Source organism: Bactrocera oleae, chromosome 3, assembly GCF_042242935.1.
Source record: "Bactrocera oleae isolate idBacOlea1 chromosome 3, idBacOlea1, whole genome shotgun sequence".
NCBI lineage: Eukaryota > Metazoa > Arthropoda > Insecta > Diptera > Tephritidae > Bactrocera > Bactrocera oleae.
This window is the reverse complement of record NC_091537.1, coordinates 46,416,133-46,432,534: the sequence shown is the minus strand read 5'-3', so window position 1 is coordinate 46,432,534 and position 16,402 is coordinate 46,416,133. Positions and strand designations below refer to the sequence as shown.

The 16,402-nt window shown below is 33.1% G+C and overlaps 1 protein-coding gene and 1 pseudogene across 2 annotated transcripts in view; one reads left to right on the top strand and one right to left on the bottom strand.

Moving 5' to 3' along the window:
• LOC106622921 (BTB/POZ-zinc finger protein abrupt) overlaps positions 1-16,402 on the top strand; it is a 254,260-nt gene that overhangs the window by 227,062 nt on the left and 10,796 nt on the right. The gene's annotated exons all lie outside the window — the stretch shown is intronic.
• LOC138856413 (uncharacterized) lies at positions 11,216-12,245 on the bottom strand (annotated as a pseudogene).

Sequence of the window (16,402 nt, the reverse complement as noted above, 5' to 3'; positions counted from 1 at the left end):
GCATTAACCAAAATTAAGATGTCCGTTCTAGGTTTTAACTCAAAGTACACCAGCGGAACATTATATAACTTCCAAGAACCCAACTAACTTGAAAGCAGCATATGCGTTATCCTGCACGATATATCATGACAACCTCAATCACATATTTGAAATCCAAATAACCTTGACGAATTTTGCCAACAATCAACGCCTCCCCCAAAACCAAAATATTTACCCACATTCCCACCCAGATGACAAATACCAGCATCAATGCATACCAAATTTTGGATGCGGAGAAACGATTATCAACAGAGAAACGATTATGAACAGAGAAACAATGATCAATAGAGAAATGACTATCATCAAAGAAACCTCTTCAATCACAATGTCAATATGACTATACAAAATGTTCATACCTATGCTATGGATAAATAAAAAATGAAATAAATAATATGAAAAGAAAAACACAAAAATAATTACCTTTATAATATGAAAGAAGTAAGGAACGGCTAAGTTCGGGTGTAACCGAACGTTGCAAGGATCAAAGCTGGAGAAATACCTTCAGGTGTTTCCAAAACTTTATATAATATTATACTGTTGCGAAATAATTCAACAAAAAATTACAATCAAATTAATTTATGCTTATTATAAATCGTAGACTCACTTTACCTATCCGAAATATAATATTAATATTAAGATCAACTTAATAAATATATCATTTATATGTGCTATAAACTCAATCAAAGCTAAATTTAATATATGGGGTATGCAACAACCTGCTTTTAGTTATGGGCGGCTGCACTTTTTATTATTATAAACGAAAAAATATGTTACTAGGGTCAAACCACATGAAGTGGACCCTGAAAACTTTTGATAATCACCGATTTTGAAAATTAGCTTTTCATTAGATGAGGAACCAGACCCACACCCCTTGCTGTAAATATTTCGTCAAAAATAATCTTTTTGTTAATGTTATTGAAAATGGAATTTTAGAGCACAATCAAATTGTAAAATTATTTCTCATAAACTACTGCAGATAAAATGATGAAATTTTGTGAATTCAAAGAAAAATGTTTGTACTATATTATATGAAGATATTTATTACGGTCATTTTGTTTAAATAATAATATTTTACACAAATTGTTGATAAACAATTGAAATTTTTGAAGCGCTAAAAAAATTTGCAAAATATGTGAAACAACGCGGAAAATGTTCACCTTTAATAATCTGCAAAGAAAAGTTTGTTCATTTATGCCATTCCGCAAATATTAAATTTCCCCCCATTGCGCTCTCTTAACGCGTGGCACATGCATCGATGCGCGGTACGCTAAGCTTCCGACATCTTTCAATGTCAATAAGTGTTTTAATTTTTCGATAAATGCATCAGCATCAAGGCACTTTTTCCAGTCCTCAGAACACGTTGACTTTTCGCAAGATAAAGTAATAGAAAGAAATTCTTGGTATATTGAAATCCATCGGAAATAAAAGATAAAATGACCAATATTAAAGGAACAACAAGCAAGGAAATCCTAAGTTCGGCTGCAACCGAATATTTCGGACTCTTGCAACTTGCAAGGATCAAAGCCGGCTACCACCTTCAGGTGTTGTCAGTAATAAAAATGTAGGGAAAGGGTTCAACTTCATTGTTCCACGAAATCGTGAAGGGATTACATACAAATTCGGTATCATATTAACTTATTTTGAAGGCTCTTATAAAGCTCTCTTGTAAAATTTAATGTCTCTGGCGCAATTGATTATTCATATATCGAGCTTTAAGTAGTTTTTAACAAATCCGTTATATAGGGAGGGGGCGGGGTTATACTCCGATTTCATACATTTCCACACTGTCTGTAGGAGTTCTTATAAAAATTGTCCCACGCGAATTTTGTTATTGTAGCTTCTGTGGTTTAGGAGATATGTACATTAAATCCATTTTAAAATTTTAGTTCACAGGTGCCCTTTACTTCTGAAATTTCCTACACAGGTTTATATCTTAACTAAGTGTTTATTTCAGGCATTTTATAGGTTTCCAATTAATGAGGTTTTGTGGATGCTAATCATTAATATAGTCAGATTTTGGAGAATAACGGAAATTATTATATGTAGTATAATATAATTTCAATATATTTGGCATTAAACGTAAGTAGATCTAATATTATATGTTCAGTTTATTTTGCGAAGATATTTTAGAAGTTTGAAAATCTTTTATTAGGTATATGGGATGTAGTAACATATTGACCCGATTTTATCTGTTTTTAGCATTAATACATATTATTAACAGAAACGGATGCCCTCTGAGTTTTATTAAGGAACCTCAAATACCGTCAACAAAATATAAGGAGTAAACTCAACCGGATGTTTGAAAAACCTGATATTAGTCATATGGAGGCCAGTGCAAGTTTTCACCCGATTTTATCTATTTTAGACACAGAGATGCACCGTTAGGAGAAAGCCCGATCTATGGGGTATAAAATCAGCCGGAAGTTCGAAAATCTTTCTTTTAGGTATACTTGTATAGAGGCTAAGGGAAATATTGACCCAACAGACATACTCTTAGCAGGAAATGGTTATCTCCTAATGTAAAATATATTTTATTAATTTATTCATTAAAGGAAATACAATTATAAATAATTATACTACCTATAAAATTTGTAACAGAACTAGCGACAAGGCCTTCAGAAGTGGGCTTAATTTTACTTGTACTTTTTTGTATGAGATTTTACTTATGAATATGCACGTAGAAGTTAGGTTTTCTTTTGTTAAAACCCGAAAAAAATATAAAAATAAATTTTTTTAGTGGAGCATAGCTCCTTTATTGGTTGGTATAATAATTAACACTAAATCTTAATTCTATTTTTACTTAACATTAAGCTTAACTTCTAATGCAGCGCTGCCGCTGTTGTTTACGGGAAACGGTTGACATTCCGTTCCCACAGGAAACAAGTGTTTGGTCAGCACTTTTTAATTGCGCGTGCAATATGGCCTTCAGGTGAAGAGTCGTATTGCACTCTAGTTTAATTTGCGAGTTTCTTATTATTAAGGAGGGATAGCTTAATTGGTGCTCACTCCTCCGCCCTTAAATTCGAACGTCCTCGTTCGACGCTCTTACAAAAAATCTTGACAAATTTTGAATACCAATTTTATTTGTATTGGTTTCAGTTATATTATAATTATTTTTAATTTTCATATTTTTGAACATTGGTATTATTAAAATTAATATTACAAACATTGATAATATATTTATTGAAAAAAATACATTATTTTGTTTTTTTAATAGATTCAAATGTATAGTTTCGTTAGTTTGAAATTTTTTTATTGATTCTAATGACAATATTTCTTCTAAATTATTATATTTAGATAGTGGCTGTAATATTGCTGGTAATGGCTTTTTTTTTGTTATCATATTGGAGTTGTACAATATTCCATCTATTTCTAAGCTAGCATTATGATATTTTATTAAATATGTGCCATTTACCATTAAACTTTCATGATTAATTTTTATTACATCATTAAATTGATTAAAAAATATTAAGTCGCTTGAAATTTCTTCGACCGATTTTATATGTTCATTATTAATTTTCGTACAATTTTCCGTTTTACTATTCAATAAATGTGTGATACATGCATCATCTGACATATCTTTTACTGCGTTTTTAGGGCAAATTGATATGCTGTTATATGATTTACAATTGGTATATATGCCATAAACTTTGTTTGGACATAATAATATTAGTTTAAACATTATTTTATTTATTACTTCGTTTTTCTTTATTGGTCGTATTTCTGTAGACCTACATTCTTCAATTCCCGTTGTCGGTAAACTTATTATATAAATTAAACAATTTTCGTTTGCTGCTAGTTTGACTACAGCGAATTCTAACGCTTCGTCTATATTAAATAGTATATTTTCATTTTCTATACATTTTTTTGTTATATTCATTTCTTTATCTGACAATATAAATGAACTATATTGACTTTGGCCCAATGAATTGCGTAAGCCGTATTGATTAATTCTTCTTTTATAATTTCTAATTTGAATTTGATGGTTAGAACTAAGTCATATTCCACCTTTTTGCCTTCTTCAATTGTTTTTGTTAATTTATTTGTGATATTAATTAATTCATTTATTTTGTTATTCATTAATTTATTTATAATAACTTGTTGGTTATTATTTTCTAAAACATTATTCATTTTGTTAATTAAAATCTTATAGTCGCTATGGTCAGGATTTCCTGCTATCCATTTCCACGCGGTACCTATAAGATCTAGTGATCTCTTTTGTAATTATACTCTCGCAACCTGTTGCTACAGAGTATAATAGTTTTGTTCACCTAACGGTTGTTTGTATCACCTAAAACTAATCGAGTTAGATATAGGGTTATATATATATAAATGATCAGGATGAAGAGACGAGTTGAAATCCGGGTGACTGTCTGTCCGTCCGTCTGTCCGTCCGTCCGTGCAAGCTCTAACTTGAGTAAAAATTGAGATATCTTTATGAAACTTGGTAGACATGTTTCATGGTACCGTGAGACGGTTGGTATTGCAGATGGGCGTAATCGGACCACTGCCACGCCCACAAAACGCCATTAATCAAAAACAAATAACTTGCCATAACTAAGCTCCGCAATAAGATACAAGACTGTTATTTGGTACACAGGATCACATTAGGGAGGGGCATCTGCAGTTAAAATTTTTTTTTAAAAAGTGGGCGTGGTCCCGCCTCTAATAGGTTTAATGTGCATATCTCCTAAACCGCTAATGCTATAATAACAAAATTCACTAGAAGCAAATGCTTTTAGCACTTCATTGACGGTGTGAAAATAGTTGAAATCGGGTGGCAACTCCGCCCACTCCCCATATAACGGTACTGTTAAAAACTACTAAAAGCGCGATAAACCAAGCACTAAACACGCCAGAGTCATTAAATTTTATCTCTGGGATGGTATGAGATGACTTTATAGGAACCGCGTTCAAAATTAGACAGTGGGCGTGGCACAGCCCACTTTTAGGTGAAAACCCATATCTTGAGATCTGCTTAACCGATTTCAACCAAATTCGGTGCATAACGTTCTTTTTATGTTTCTATGTCACAGTGCAAAAATGGGCGAAATCGGACAACAACCACGCCTACTTTCCATATAACACCATATTAAATTCCATCTGATTATTTCACTTTCCACTATGCAAATCAGGCAACAATGACTGTATCGGGATAAAACTTTGCGTGAATAATGCGATTAAAGTATGCCACCTTGTGGCCAAAAATTGTCTAAATCGAACCAAAACTGTTTAAGCCCCTAAGTACTAAATATGTGGACCCCAGTGCCTATAGTTGACCTTCTACCGAAAATATCAGCCAATCCACAAAGAAATCTCAAACGAGTATACTATTTGACTTTGCGAGAGTATAAAATGTTCGGTTACATCCGAACTTAGCCCTTCCTTACTTGTTTTTTTATTAATTTTAATTGAATTTAAGTAGGTTTTGGATTGGTTTAGCAGAATGGGATGAAGAGGGTGTGCCATTAATTTTTCCATTACTATTGTTTCAAGAGTACTAATTTTATTTTCGTACTGTTCTGTCTCTATAATATGAATAATTTTAAAATTCCCTGTTTGCAATTTTGCTGGTCCGTTGTCTATTGTTATCAATTGGGAAGAACTGTAATCTAGAATTTGCACATTTGCTGTAGTTACCGCAGCAAAAAATCTAAAACGGAGAGGATAAGGGTTTTATTTTTCAAAATAGTATTTTATTTGTATTTATTTATTTTTTTTTATTATTATTATTCTTTATCCTTTTAAAAGGCTTTTGTGGACTATTTTTGCCGGATTGTGTTGTAACTGTGGAGTTATGATTTTCTTTTACTATTTCTTTTTTATATTTTGAAGTCAGTTTATTGCCGTATCTCTTATTAATTTTGATATAAATTGTTTGTCCAATGTTATAGTTATTAAATGGTTTTCTGTTTTTATTGTAAAGAGTTAAATCTTGTTCTTGTTTCTGTCTCAGTCTCTGTATATTATTTTGTCTTGCTTTTTTATATTTCTCAGGGTTGGTATACCTATTAATCCTAAGTTGGTCTTTTAACATAAAAATTATTGAGTTGGCATTTAAAGATTTTTCGTTGTCTATTATAATATTCTGCGGTACCCCAAAATTGGAAATGATTTGTCTAAGTGGTTCTCGTATATCTTCTGAAGATCTTGATTCTATTAGTTTTGCTTATGCGTATTTGGAAAATTTGTCAACTGCTGTTAATATTAAATTTTTGTCGGCTATGTATATATCTATATGCACTATTTGTCCTGGATATTCTGGAATTGGGGTTGCTTGAATTTCTGGTTTATTAGGGTGTCTATCGTATTTTTTTACTGCGCAAATGCTGCATTGTTTAACTATTACTTTGATTTTTTGCTACATATTTTAAAAATAAAATTTTTCTAAAATTTGTTTTTTATTTTCTATTGCATTTCGATGAGCTCTTTTATGTTCTATTAATATTTGGTGTTCCTGTTCTTCATTCGATTCTAGGTCTTTAACTTTTGTTTGTGTGTGACTTTGTAATTACTAAAATGTATTGGGTAAATTTCTTGAATCCTGCCGATTATTTCTTCTGAAGTAAATATTCTATTTATTACTGAAGGGTTAAGTTTTCTTTTTAAAATTGCTAATAAGTCTTCTGTTGAGTAATTTGGTTTGATTATTATATGTCTATGGTAAGTTGGGAAGGGTAATTTAAATTGATAGCTATTTTCTTGTCCTTTTAGTAAGAAGATTTGGTTTTTGAAAACATTAATTGGGGCTTCTACTGAGGAAATTAGATTATGAGATGAGCTGTCATCTGAGTTTGTAGCTATTGATAATGAGTTTATTTGAAATGGTCTAGAGAGTGCATCCGCTACTATGTTGGATTTTCCAGGTTTATATTTTAATTCATAATTATATTCTTCTAGAATTGATTTCCATCGCTTTAGTTTTGAATTGTTGTTTTTGTTATTGAGTAAATAGGTTAATGGTTGATGATCAGTATGTATTATAATTTTAGTTTGACCATACAGATAATTTCTAAGAGAATTAAGTGCCCAGATTATGGCAAGCATTTCTTTTTCGTTAACTGCATAGTTTTCTTCTGTTCTATTTAAGGTTCTTAAAAATAAAAGTAATGGGTTTACCGTTTTGTTCTAGTACTGCGCCTATTGCGTATTTTGAAGCGTCTGTTGTAAGATTAAATTATATATTATAATTCGGATATTGAAGTATGACGTCTTTTGAAATAAGAGCGGATTTAATTTTGCCAAATGCTTCTTTGGATTCTTCTGTTAATTGAATATTAATTATTTTGGAAAATTTTTTCGAAATTCTGCCATCTTCACCACGAAGTAAGTTCGTAAGTGGTTTTGCTAATTTTGCGTAGTCTCTTATGAAGTATCCTGAGAGTCCTAAAAATGATCTAAGCTCTTTGATTGTTTTGGGATATGGGACATTTTCTATGGCTTTTACTTTAGATGGGTTTGTGGAAATTCCAGCAGATGAAATTATAAATCCTAAGAATTCTACTTGATCTTTATAGAATTCGCATTTGTCTGCTTGAACTTTCATATTAGCTTTACGGAGTGTATCGAAAATTGTGTCTATATGTTCTGAGTGTGATTTTGCGTCTTTGCTAAATATTATTATGTCGTCTATATAGACGTAACATATTTTTCCAATGTGTTGTCTGAGTATATCGTCTAATGTCCTTTGAAATATGGATGGGGCATTCTTTAGTCCGAATGGTAGTCTAGTAAACTCATATTTTCCGTTGTTCACAGAAAAAGCTGTTTTTTCCACGTCAGATTCTTAAAGAGGAATTTGATGGAAACCACTTTTTAAATCGATTACCGAAAATACTCGATTTTCCCTTAATTGTGACAGTACTTCGTTTATCTCTGGTATGGGATATCTGTCTGCAATAGTAACCGTATTTAGTTTTCTGTAATCAATAACTAAATAAATGGAGTTGAATTTTCCGTCTATTTGCTACAATCATAAAATTTTCTCTAGTATGTATTACTGCTGATAATTCTTTTAGACTATCATTTCCAAGTATTGCATGAAAGGTTGAAAGAGCTGGTAATAAGAAGAATTTTAGTTTGCATTCTTCTATATTAAATAAATTTAAAAAAGTGTGATGTGTAATTTTTATTTTACCGCCAACAGAATTTAAATAAAAATGATTATCATTTCTTTTAGGATTCGGTACTAAATCTGATTGGATATAACTTTTATTGGAGCCTGTGTCTACTAATATTTTTAAAATTTGTCCGCTCTTCGTTTTACATTTGAAATAAGGCAACGAAGAGCTATTTAACCTAAAAAATGTACATCTGTCAGATCTAGGAATGGTTCATTTTCATACCTTTGTGTTGTATCGGAAGGATTGTAATTGAAGTCACTATTTAGGTAGTCGTTATTTTGGCAGTCATTGTCGTATTGATAATTGTGTTCATTGTTCGGTTCGAGTTCTGAGTTTACATGGAAGTTTCTTTGAATTTTCGGTTGTGGTTGGTTAATTATAGATGTCTGATATGGTCTTTTGCCGAAATCTTGAGCTGGTGGTCGGTTTGTATAGTTTATAGCGTTCGTTCTTAAACTAACAGCTACATCCATTGGCTGAGGAGTTTTGGTGGTCTTGGAGGAGCAGATCTTTGTTGTTGTTGGTTGAACAAATTGTTATTTTGAAAACGGTTGTAAAGATTGAAATTTTGATTTGGTGGTGGAATGTGAGCTAGTTCGGGATGGAATTTATTTTGGAGGAATTTTTGGTTTGTTGTTTGGGTATATTTTGGTTGGAAATCTTTTGATTGAACGAATTGTTGTTGTGGGTAATGTTGTTGTCGAGAGGGTTGTGGGTAGTTGTATTTTTGGTTATTGGCATATTGTGCTCTGAAACTCTGATTCTCGAGTTTCAAACAAAGATGTAGGGCTTCGGGAAGACTTTTTGGTTCTCTAATTCCAAGAAGTCTGGAGAGATCTCCTGAGAGTCCTCTAATGAAGGTATCTAGTGCTTTAGCACGATAGTTTTCTGTCAGTAGATGTCCTGCTTCTTCTCCTACCTCCATGCATCCTATCTTGTTAAGAATTAAAGATAGATGCGAATATACTTTTTGGTAGAATTCGCTGATGGATAATCTACCTTGTACAAGACAGGTCATTTGGTATTCTAATGTACCTAAGTCTCGCTTGTCAGCATAGTGGGTTGTTAGGCAACGAGATATTGCCGTCCAGTCTAGAGGTGTGTTGTACGATTCTAGTGCTATGTCTGCTTTCCCTATTATCTTGTTTCTAATAACATTTAGTATACCAAAATATCGGGGCGTTCCCTTCATAGGTTCATATATCCTAAGGATACGTTCTACGCTTTTTTTCCAGGAACTGAATTCTGAAGCGTTCCCTGAAAAATCTCTTAATGAACGTACCACGTCGGGAATTTTGTCCATTTCACTCATGTGATTTCTGAATCGTTCGTCTATTGTCTGGTCTGTAATATTTTGGTTTGGATTATTATTTAAAAAGGATTGAATTATATTTTGTCCGTCTGAATGAAGAATTTGAGTCACCATGTTTTTTATTAGATTATTTAATTCGGGTGATACTTGGGGAGCAGGATTAGGAGTGGTTGTTTGAGTGTGTGTAGGGTTATTGCTTAGCAATGAGGGTCTAATTATATGATGTCGGTTAGTCATTTTGAATTAATGTTTGTTAATAATCTCTGGAGGGTCCCGTTTTTGGTGAATCGCAGAGTTATTGTTTTGTTATAAATGTATTTTTTTTTTTCAATATTATAGACTGTACAAGTCTTTGTTTATAAGTATATATTTTTTCCTTTATTTATTTGTTAATAATCTCTGGAGGGTCCCGTTTTTGGTGAATCGCAGAGTTATTTTTTTGTTATAAATGTTTTTTTTTTTCAATATTATAGACTGTACAAGTCTTTGTTTATAAGTATATATTTTTTCCTTTATTTATTTGTTAATAATCTCTGGAGGGTCCCTTTTTTGGTGAATCGCAGAGGTTTTTTTTGTTATAAGCTGGAGGGTCCCCCCGTAGGTGGTGAATCGCAGCTTGAATATTTTTTATTATAGGGTGTACGACCCTGGCTTTATGTTTAGGTGTTTAAGTTTGAAATTACTCCCAAATATTTTAAAATATTTTAATATAGTAGTAATAATATTTGTAAGTGGTAAAACAATTACAATGCTGCAAACATAATTTGAATTATGGTATAGAATTCTTAAGATTTTACATTTATTTGAGCTATAAATCTATCTTTTTTTTAATTTATTTATTATTTTATTATTTATGTATATCTAAAACTTACAACAGTAGGATAATCATTTTGGTGAAGCGGCTGACGTCGTCCTTTTTGAATCTGCTACTAGGGGGCCTCCTTCTTCACACTCTTTTAATCGGTATTCCAATGTTGATTCGCTGGTATTGTTCACTTCCTCTTTTCCTGGAAGTGACAATACTTGTCCCACGGTGGTTTCGGTTATTTTATTTTTTCTTGGCACTTTTTGCGAATATATTTATATATTCATTTTTTTGTTGTTTTTGGCACTTTATATTTTTTGAAAAGCTCCTTATTTTTTTCGTGGCACTTTTTTTCGAATATTTATTTATTCTTTTTTTGTGGCACTTTATATTTTTTGGAAAGTTCCTTATTTTTTTAAACTTTTATTATTATTAGCTATTCCACACGCGGACCGGTTTTCTCTATTGGAAATTTGCCGAAATAAACTGCTCGGTTAGGTTTTCTTTTGTTAAAACCCGTAAAAAATTATAAAAATATATTTTTTTAGTGGAGCATAGCTCCTTTATTGGTTGGTATAATTATTAACACTAAATCTAAATTCTATTTTTACTTAACATTAAGCTTAACTTCTAAAGCAGCGCTGCCGCTGTTGTTTACGGGAAACGGTTGACATTCCGTTCCCACAGGAAACAAGTGTTTGGTCAGCACTTTTTAATTGCGCGTGCAATATGGCCTCCAGGTGAAGAGTCGTATTGCACTTTAGTTTAATTTGCGAGTTTGTTATTATTAGGGAGGAATAGCTTATTTGGTGCTAACTTATATACTAATACTTATGGTTATACTTAAATACTAATGTCTATGCTTATGCTTAGAATTAAGGAGTAGCAAAATATGTTAGTATAGGAAAATTGTTGTAAAATTTTATTATGCTGGTTTTAGATGAGATGCTTTAGTTAAGCTCTGGAGATGAAGTTGTAGATTTCTTTTATGTTGGCAGTTGACGGTTCTTTGAGGAGTTTCGAAGGAGAAGACTCGACATAGTCTCGTCGTATATAATATTATAAAAGATAGGACATATGTTCAGTATGTGTTCTACAGAATTTGTTGGACTGTTGCATAGCCGGCAGCCAGGCGTTATGTTGCTGTCCAGAATATGTTGGTGCGTTAAGATGGTGTGTCCTAAACGGAGTCGGGTGAAAATTTTGATCTCCGGGATGCTGCCTGTAGAGGAGTATACTGCTTTTCTTTGTTCGGGATTTACGAGCCGGTAACGGTTGTCGTAAGTATACCAGGACGCTTTAGCTTTAAGCTTTGAGAAATTTTCAACAAATCGCACAATGTCGTTGCTTTCAATAGTTCTCACGTGAAAACATGGACTAAGAGTGATGTTTTTTGCTTCTTTATCAGCGAGTTCGTTGCCTGGAATGCCACAGTGTCCTGGAATCCACATTACTTTAATTTTATTTCGGCTATCAATCAATTTGTCCCGTTAGAGGGCTGCTGTTGAATGTATTTCAAATAGTTGTGACTGTTGCAAGGCTGTCGGTACAGATAACATATTTACCTTTGGAAGACGATATCCGTTGGATAGATTCTTTTATTGCATATGCAACCACTGCATATGCGGTGTTGTGGGGATTTTTTGACCCATCCTTCTGAATAGAGATCTGCCTTGCGCTGCATAAATTCGTTGATCGTGGAGGCTTTGTTCCAGGTCATCAGTTTTTCTTCTATAACAGAAGAGTCTAGAGGGTGTGTGCTAATCTTCGAACGTTTGGGTGAGAGGTGAATATCAAGTTCATAAACGTACTTTAGAATTAGATGTATTGTTGATGAAAACTTGGAAGTTTTTTTGTTACGGGTGGCCGAACGTATGTCGTTGAGCAAATTCGGGTTAGAACGTAGATATACCTTTGGTATCAATCGATATGTATTAATCTCCAGTCTTTCGTTAATGTGTGGCATTCTGGATTCAGTTAGACTGTTTTTGGTGCTGGAAGTTGGGAATAGAGTTTCTTTAGCTCGCTGCCGGCGTGATATCCGTATATTGGTGGTCCATAATCGATAATTGAGAGTAGTAAAGATCTCACGATATTGATAAGTATTATAGGATGAACAAAAGAATCTCGAGAAGCTAAAAACTTTATTATATTGAACCTACCGAAATTTTTTTTTATATATAAACAATGTTTTTTGAACTTAAGCTTAGAGTCGAAAATTAATCCTAAAATTTTAATTTCATTTAAAGTAGACATTTTTATGTTCTTAAAAGAGAAAGTAATATTATCACATTTTCTGTTACGAAACATATGTATGTAAGATATTCCATTTATCTAAAAACTAACTTAGCCACGGATGTGAGCGACCAGTTCGATATATTATTAAGTATTTCCGTAAAAATTAATTTGACGTTATTCAAATCGAGTTGTTTAGAAAATATCAGAATGTCGTTTGCATACATATAGTAGTAGACTGGGAAATTGGGTAGTATCCTGCTGATTTCATTAAATACAATTATAAATATGACCACAGACAAACGGAACCTTGAGGAACTCCATTTACTAAAGGCAAACAGTGAGAAAAATTATTGTGAACTTTAACCCGAAATCTTCGATTTGTTAAAAAATGTTTAAGTAGGTTGCGAAATTTTTGTCCCAATTTCCATTTTCCTAATTGTTGTTTAACTTTATGAAGTCCGATACGATCATACGCTTTTTCAAAGTCTAAGCTAAGCCAGGTAGCGTGTTCCTTGTTCGAAATAAGTTTGGAGGAATGGTACTCTTCTCTGCGTAGCACATTAAACGATTGGAGATTATTTTCTCCAAAACCCTTCCTACAGAAGAAAGCAGCGAAATGGGCCAATAGCTTGTAAGTTCTGATGAAGATTTTTCAGGTTTCGGTATTGGAACGATTTCAACGATTGTCCAAGTTTGGGGGTATATGCCGTTTGAAAGTATTTTATTGTAAATATCCTTTTTATAACGTCATGTGGGGTGTGTCTTAACATGTCAAAGGTAATCCTGTTGACAAAAGGTCTTTTACCTGTGGAGTTTGATAGTGCGTCGTCAAACTCATCAGTGGAAATATTAGATTCTAAGTTTAGCGCTGAATTGCTAAGATTTCCGCTAGGTAGTTTATGGCCTAAAGATTTTTGTTTTTCAGCTACGAACTTTTTTGTGAAAGTAGAGTCCCTTGAATAGGAGCTCCAGAACGTGGTGGCGAACTCGTTCGCGTTGATATTTGGGTCGTTAGTTAATCCAGATTGGATATTTAAGTAAGTGATTGCAATAGGTTCTTTCACGCCAGACAGGCGTTTTATATCACGCCAAATAAATTGAGGAGAGGTTTTGGAGATAATATTTTCAGTAAATTCTTCCAGATATATTTTTTTAGCCTTTTTGCTTTGTTGTTTAAATATAGCATTGTCGCGTTTATATGTTAAGAGATCAAGAAGGTTGCGTATTTTTTTATATTTATACCCGCTGTTGCGTTTTTGCGATCGAAGGATTTCTAATTTACTATTCCACCATGGTTAATATCGGTGTTGATATGTATCCTTGGTTTGATTAATGGTGTGGTGTGCTGACGAACATAATATTTTTCTTACAAGTGCGGCCTCTTGGTTAATATTATTTGAAGCAATGAATTTACTAGATATTCATGAGCAAAGATCTTTGTATTTCTCCCAATTGGTTTTATGTGTTAGAAAAATTGCTTTAAACTCTTTTGTGGACGTGTCTGGGTGAAATCCGATTTCTATCATCAATGGGAAATGATCACTACCATGGAGGTTCCTAAAGACCTTCCAAGAACATAACGGAAATATATTGGATTAACATGTCGGGACATCTACATGAGCGAACGATTGATGGGTGGAGAAGTGTGAAGGACTACCATCGTTTAAAACTATGGTTGCTGCATAATAAGACGTCTTCTATCTTTGTACCTCTGTCGTTTGATAGAGGAGAACCCCAGATCGGGCTCCATGAGTTGAAATCGCCCATCCAAAGTATAGGATTTTGCGTTTTATTTAAAATATTTAAGATATCTGAGCAAGAGAAACTTTGTGTGGGAGGGATGTAGGTATTGATTATTGTTAGTTTTGGATTAAATAGATTAAATAATATCAAAATCGCAATAGTGAGTAAGGTGTTATTGGTAAAAATAATTTTGTGAGATATGTCTTCTTTTACCAAAATTGCAACACCTTGTTTGCTGTATTGGTATTTAGGGCTATTAAGGAAATAACCATTATAGCCATATGGAGGTTTAGGGTCGAAATTATGGCGTATATGTGTTCATTGTAAGCATAATTCTGAAGGTTTCACGTCTTTAATTAGTATTAATTAGAAATATCCCTGGATATTCCATTGCAAAATTGAAATCATTAAGAAGTTAAGAGAATTGTGGGAGTATTATGTTATTATATGTGTGTATATATGATTAGTATTGTGGGACTAGATTTTCTATTGATAATGAAGTTTTGTTGTTGGAGTGGGTAGAAGGACTGGTGAAAGAAGGATTGTGTGAATCGTTTGGATTCGAATTTTGTGCTTTTTCGATGCTGATATGTTGTAGGTTGTTATTGTAGGCAAGTCTATAAGAAGTATTATTGTTTTCGGTTGGATTGTTGTTTTGGGACGGAATTTCATTTTGTTGCGTAGGTAGAAGGATTCGGTAATCGATTATTCGTTGTGATAAAAATTCGTTCTTTATCACTGTTTGGGATTTGTGGAAAGAAGGTGATGTTTTATGTTAGATTTTGTTGTTGATCAAAAGTATGCTCCAAACTGGTTTTTCCGCTTACGTTTTTTGTTGTTTGCTTTGGAATATGTTTTTGGTTGCTATTTATTATTGAGCTTTTGATAATAGATAAGAAAGAAGGACCACAAACAATAAATGGGGATTACTTTTTATATATGTTTATCGCTTCTCTCATTGTACATTTGTTTTGTACTTGCAATTTCAATATCTCTTTAGATTGCAAAAATTTGGGACAAGATCTGTCAAAAGATGGGTGCTCTCCTGCGCAGTTTGTACACATTGTACGTGTGCATATATCAGGGTTATGGGGAGGTAGATTGCAGCAATTACACATTTTTGGGTTATTGCAGCGTTTTGCAGTGATTTAATTTCTATGGTCTAACCTTAACCGAATGCTATGTGACATCTGTGTGGTTGGGAAGTTGGTACTTATCAAAAGTAAGGAGACAGACTCCGGTATGTTTTGGTTTTCCATATATGTTTTAGGAAAATTTGTACACTTCAACAACTCCTTGGTCAGATAAGTTTTTAATGATTTCCTCTTCACTTAGGTCGATTAGGTATGGGGCATATATTGTGCCTTTAATATAATTAAGTTTTGCATGGTACTTTGTATTCACTTCACAGACACCGTGTAAAAATTTAATACGAATGAACTTTTCGGCGGTTGATTTGTCTTTTAGTAATAGGCAAAGACTTCCGTCGGGTAGTTTTTTTATGATTTCTTTGAATACTAATTTTAATGCAGAATGAATTGCAAAGCAATTATACTTATTTAATGGTTTGTTTATATCAACGAACGATATTATAAAGTATTTCGGATTTTTCACTTCTATTTCTGGGAGATTAGGGAACGGCTCAAATTGTTTTTTTTTTTTCGTTTCGGTCGGGGGTTAGACGCCAGCAAGGCAAATCTGTTGTCCCCAAGATTGGGGGGCCCAGAGTCCATTATTTCTTAGGTCCCAAATTATAAGTTTGTAATTACTATATATATATTTTTTTTTACTAGAAAGTGCAGAATCGCTCAGGTGGAAATGAGGACAACGAAAAGGAAAAAAAAACACGTCTGCTCGGCACGAAGGAAAGTCGGTGACTGTGGTTAATTATATATCTCACACGTTGACCGATATTTTTTGTAAAAAGTTAGCCATAGGCTCTTGGGCACATTTCCCGTGTTTGGGGGCTTAAATAGGCTTGAATAGTTAGTATGGTCCGATTATGACAATTTTTAGACCATGTTACAGTGAATGTCAAAATAATCCTATGTATCCAAGTTGGTAAATATTGGTCAAATAGGTTGGGAGATATGATTTCATCAAAATGTGAGCATTGCCACGCCTATCGTCCAGTTTTAACAC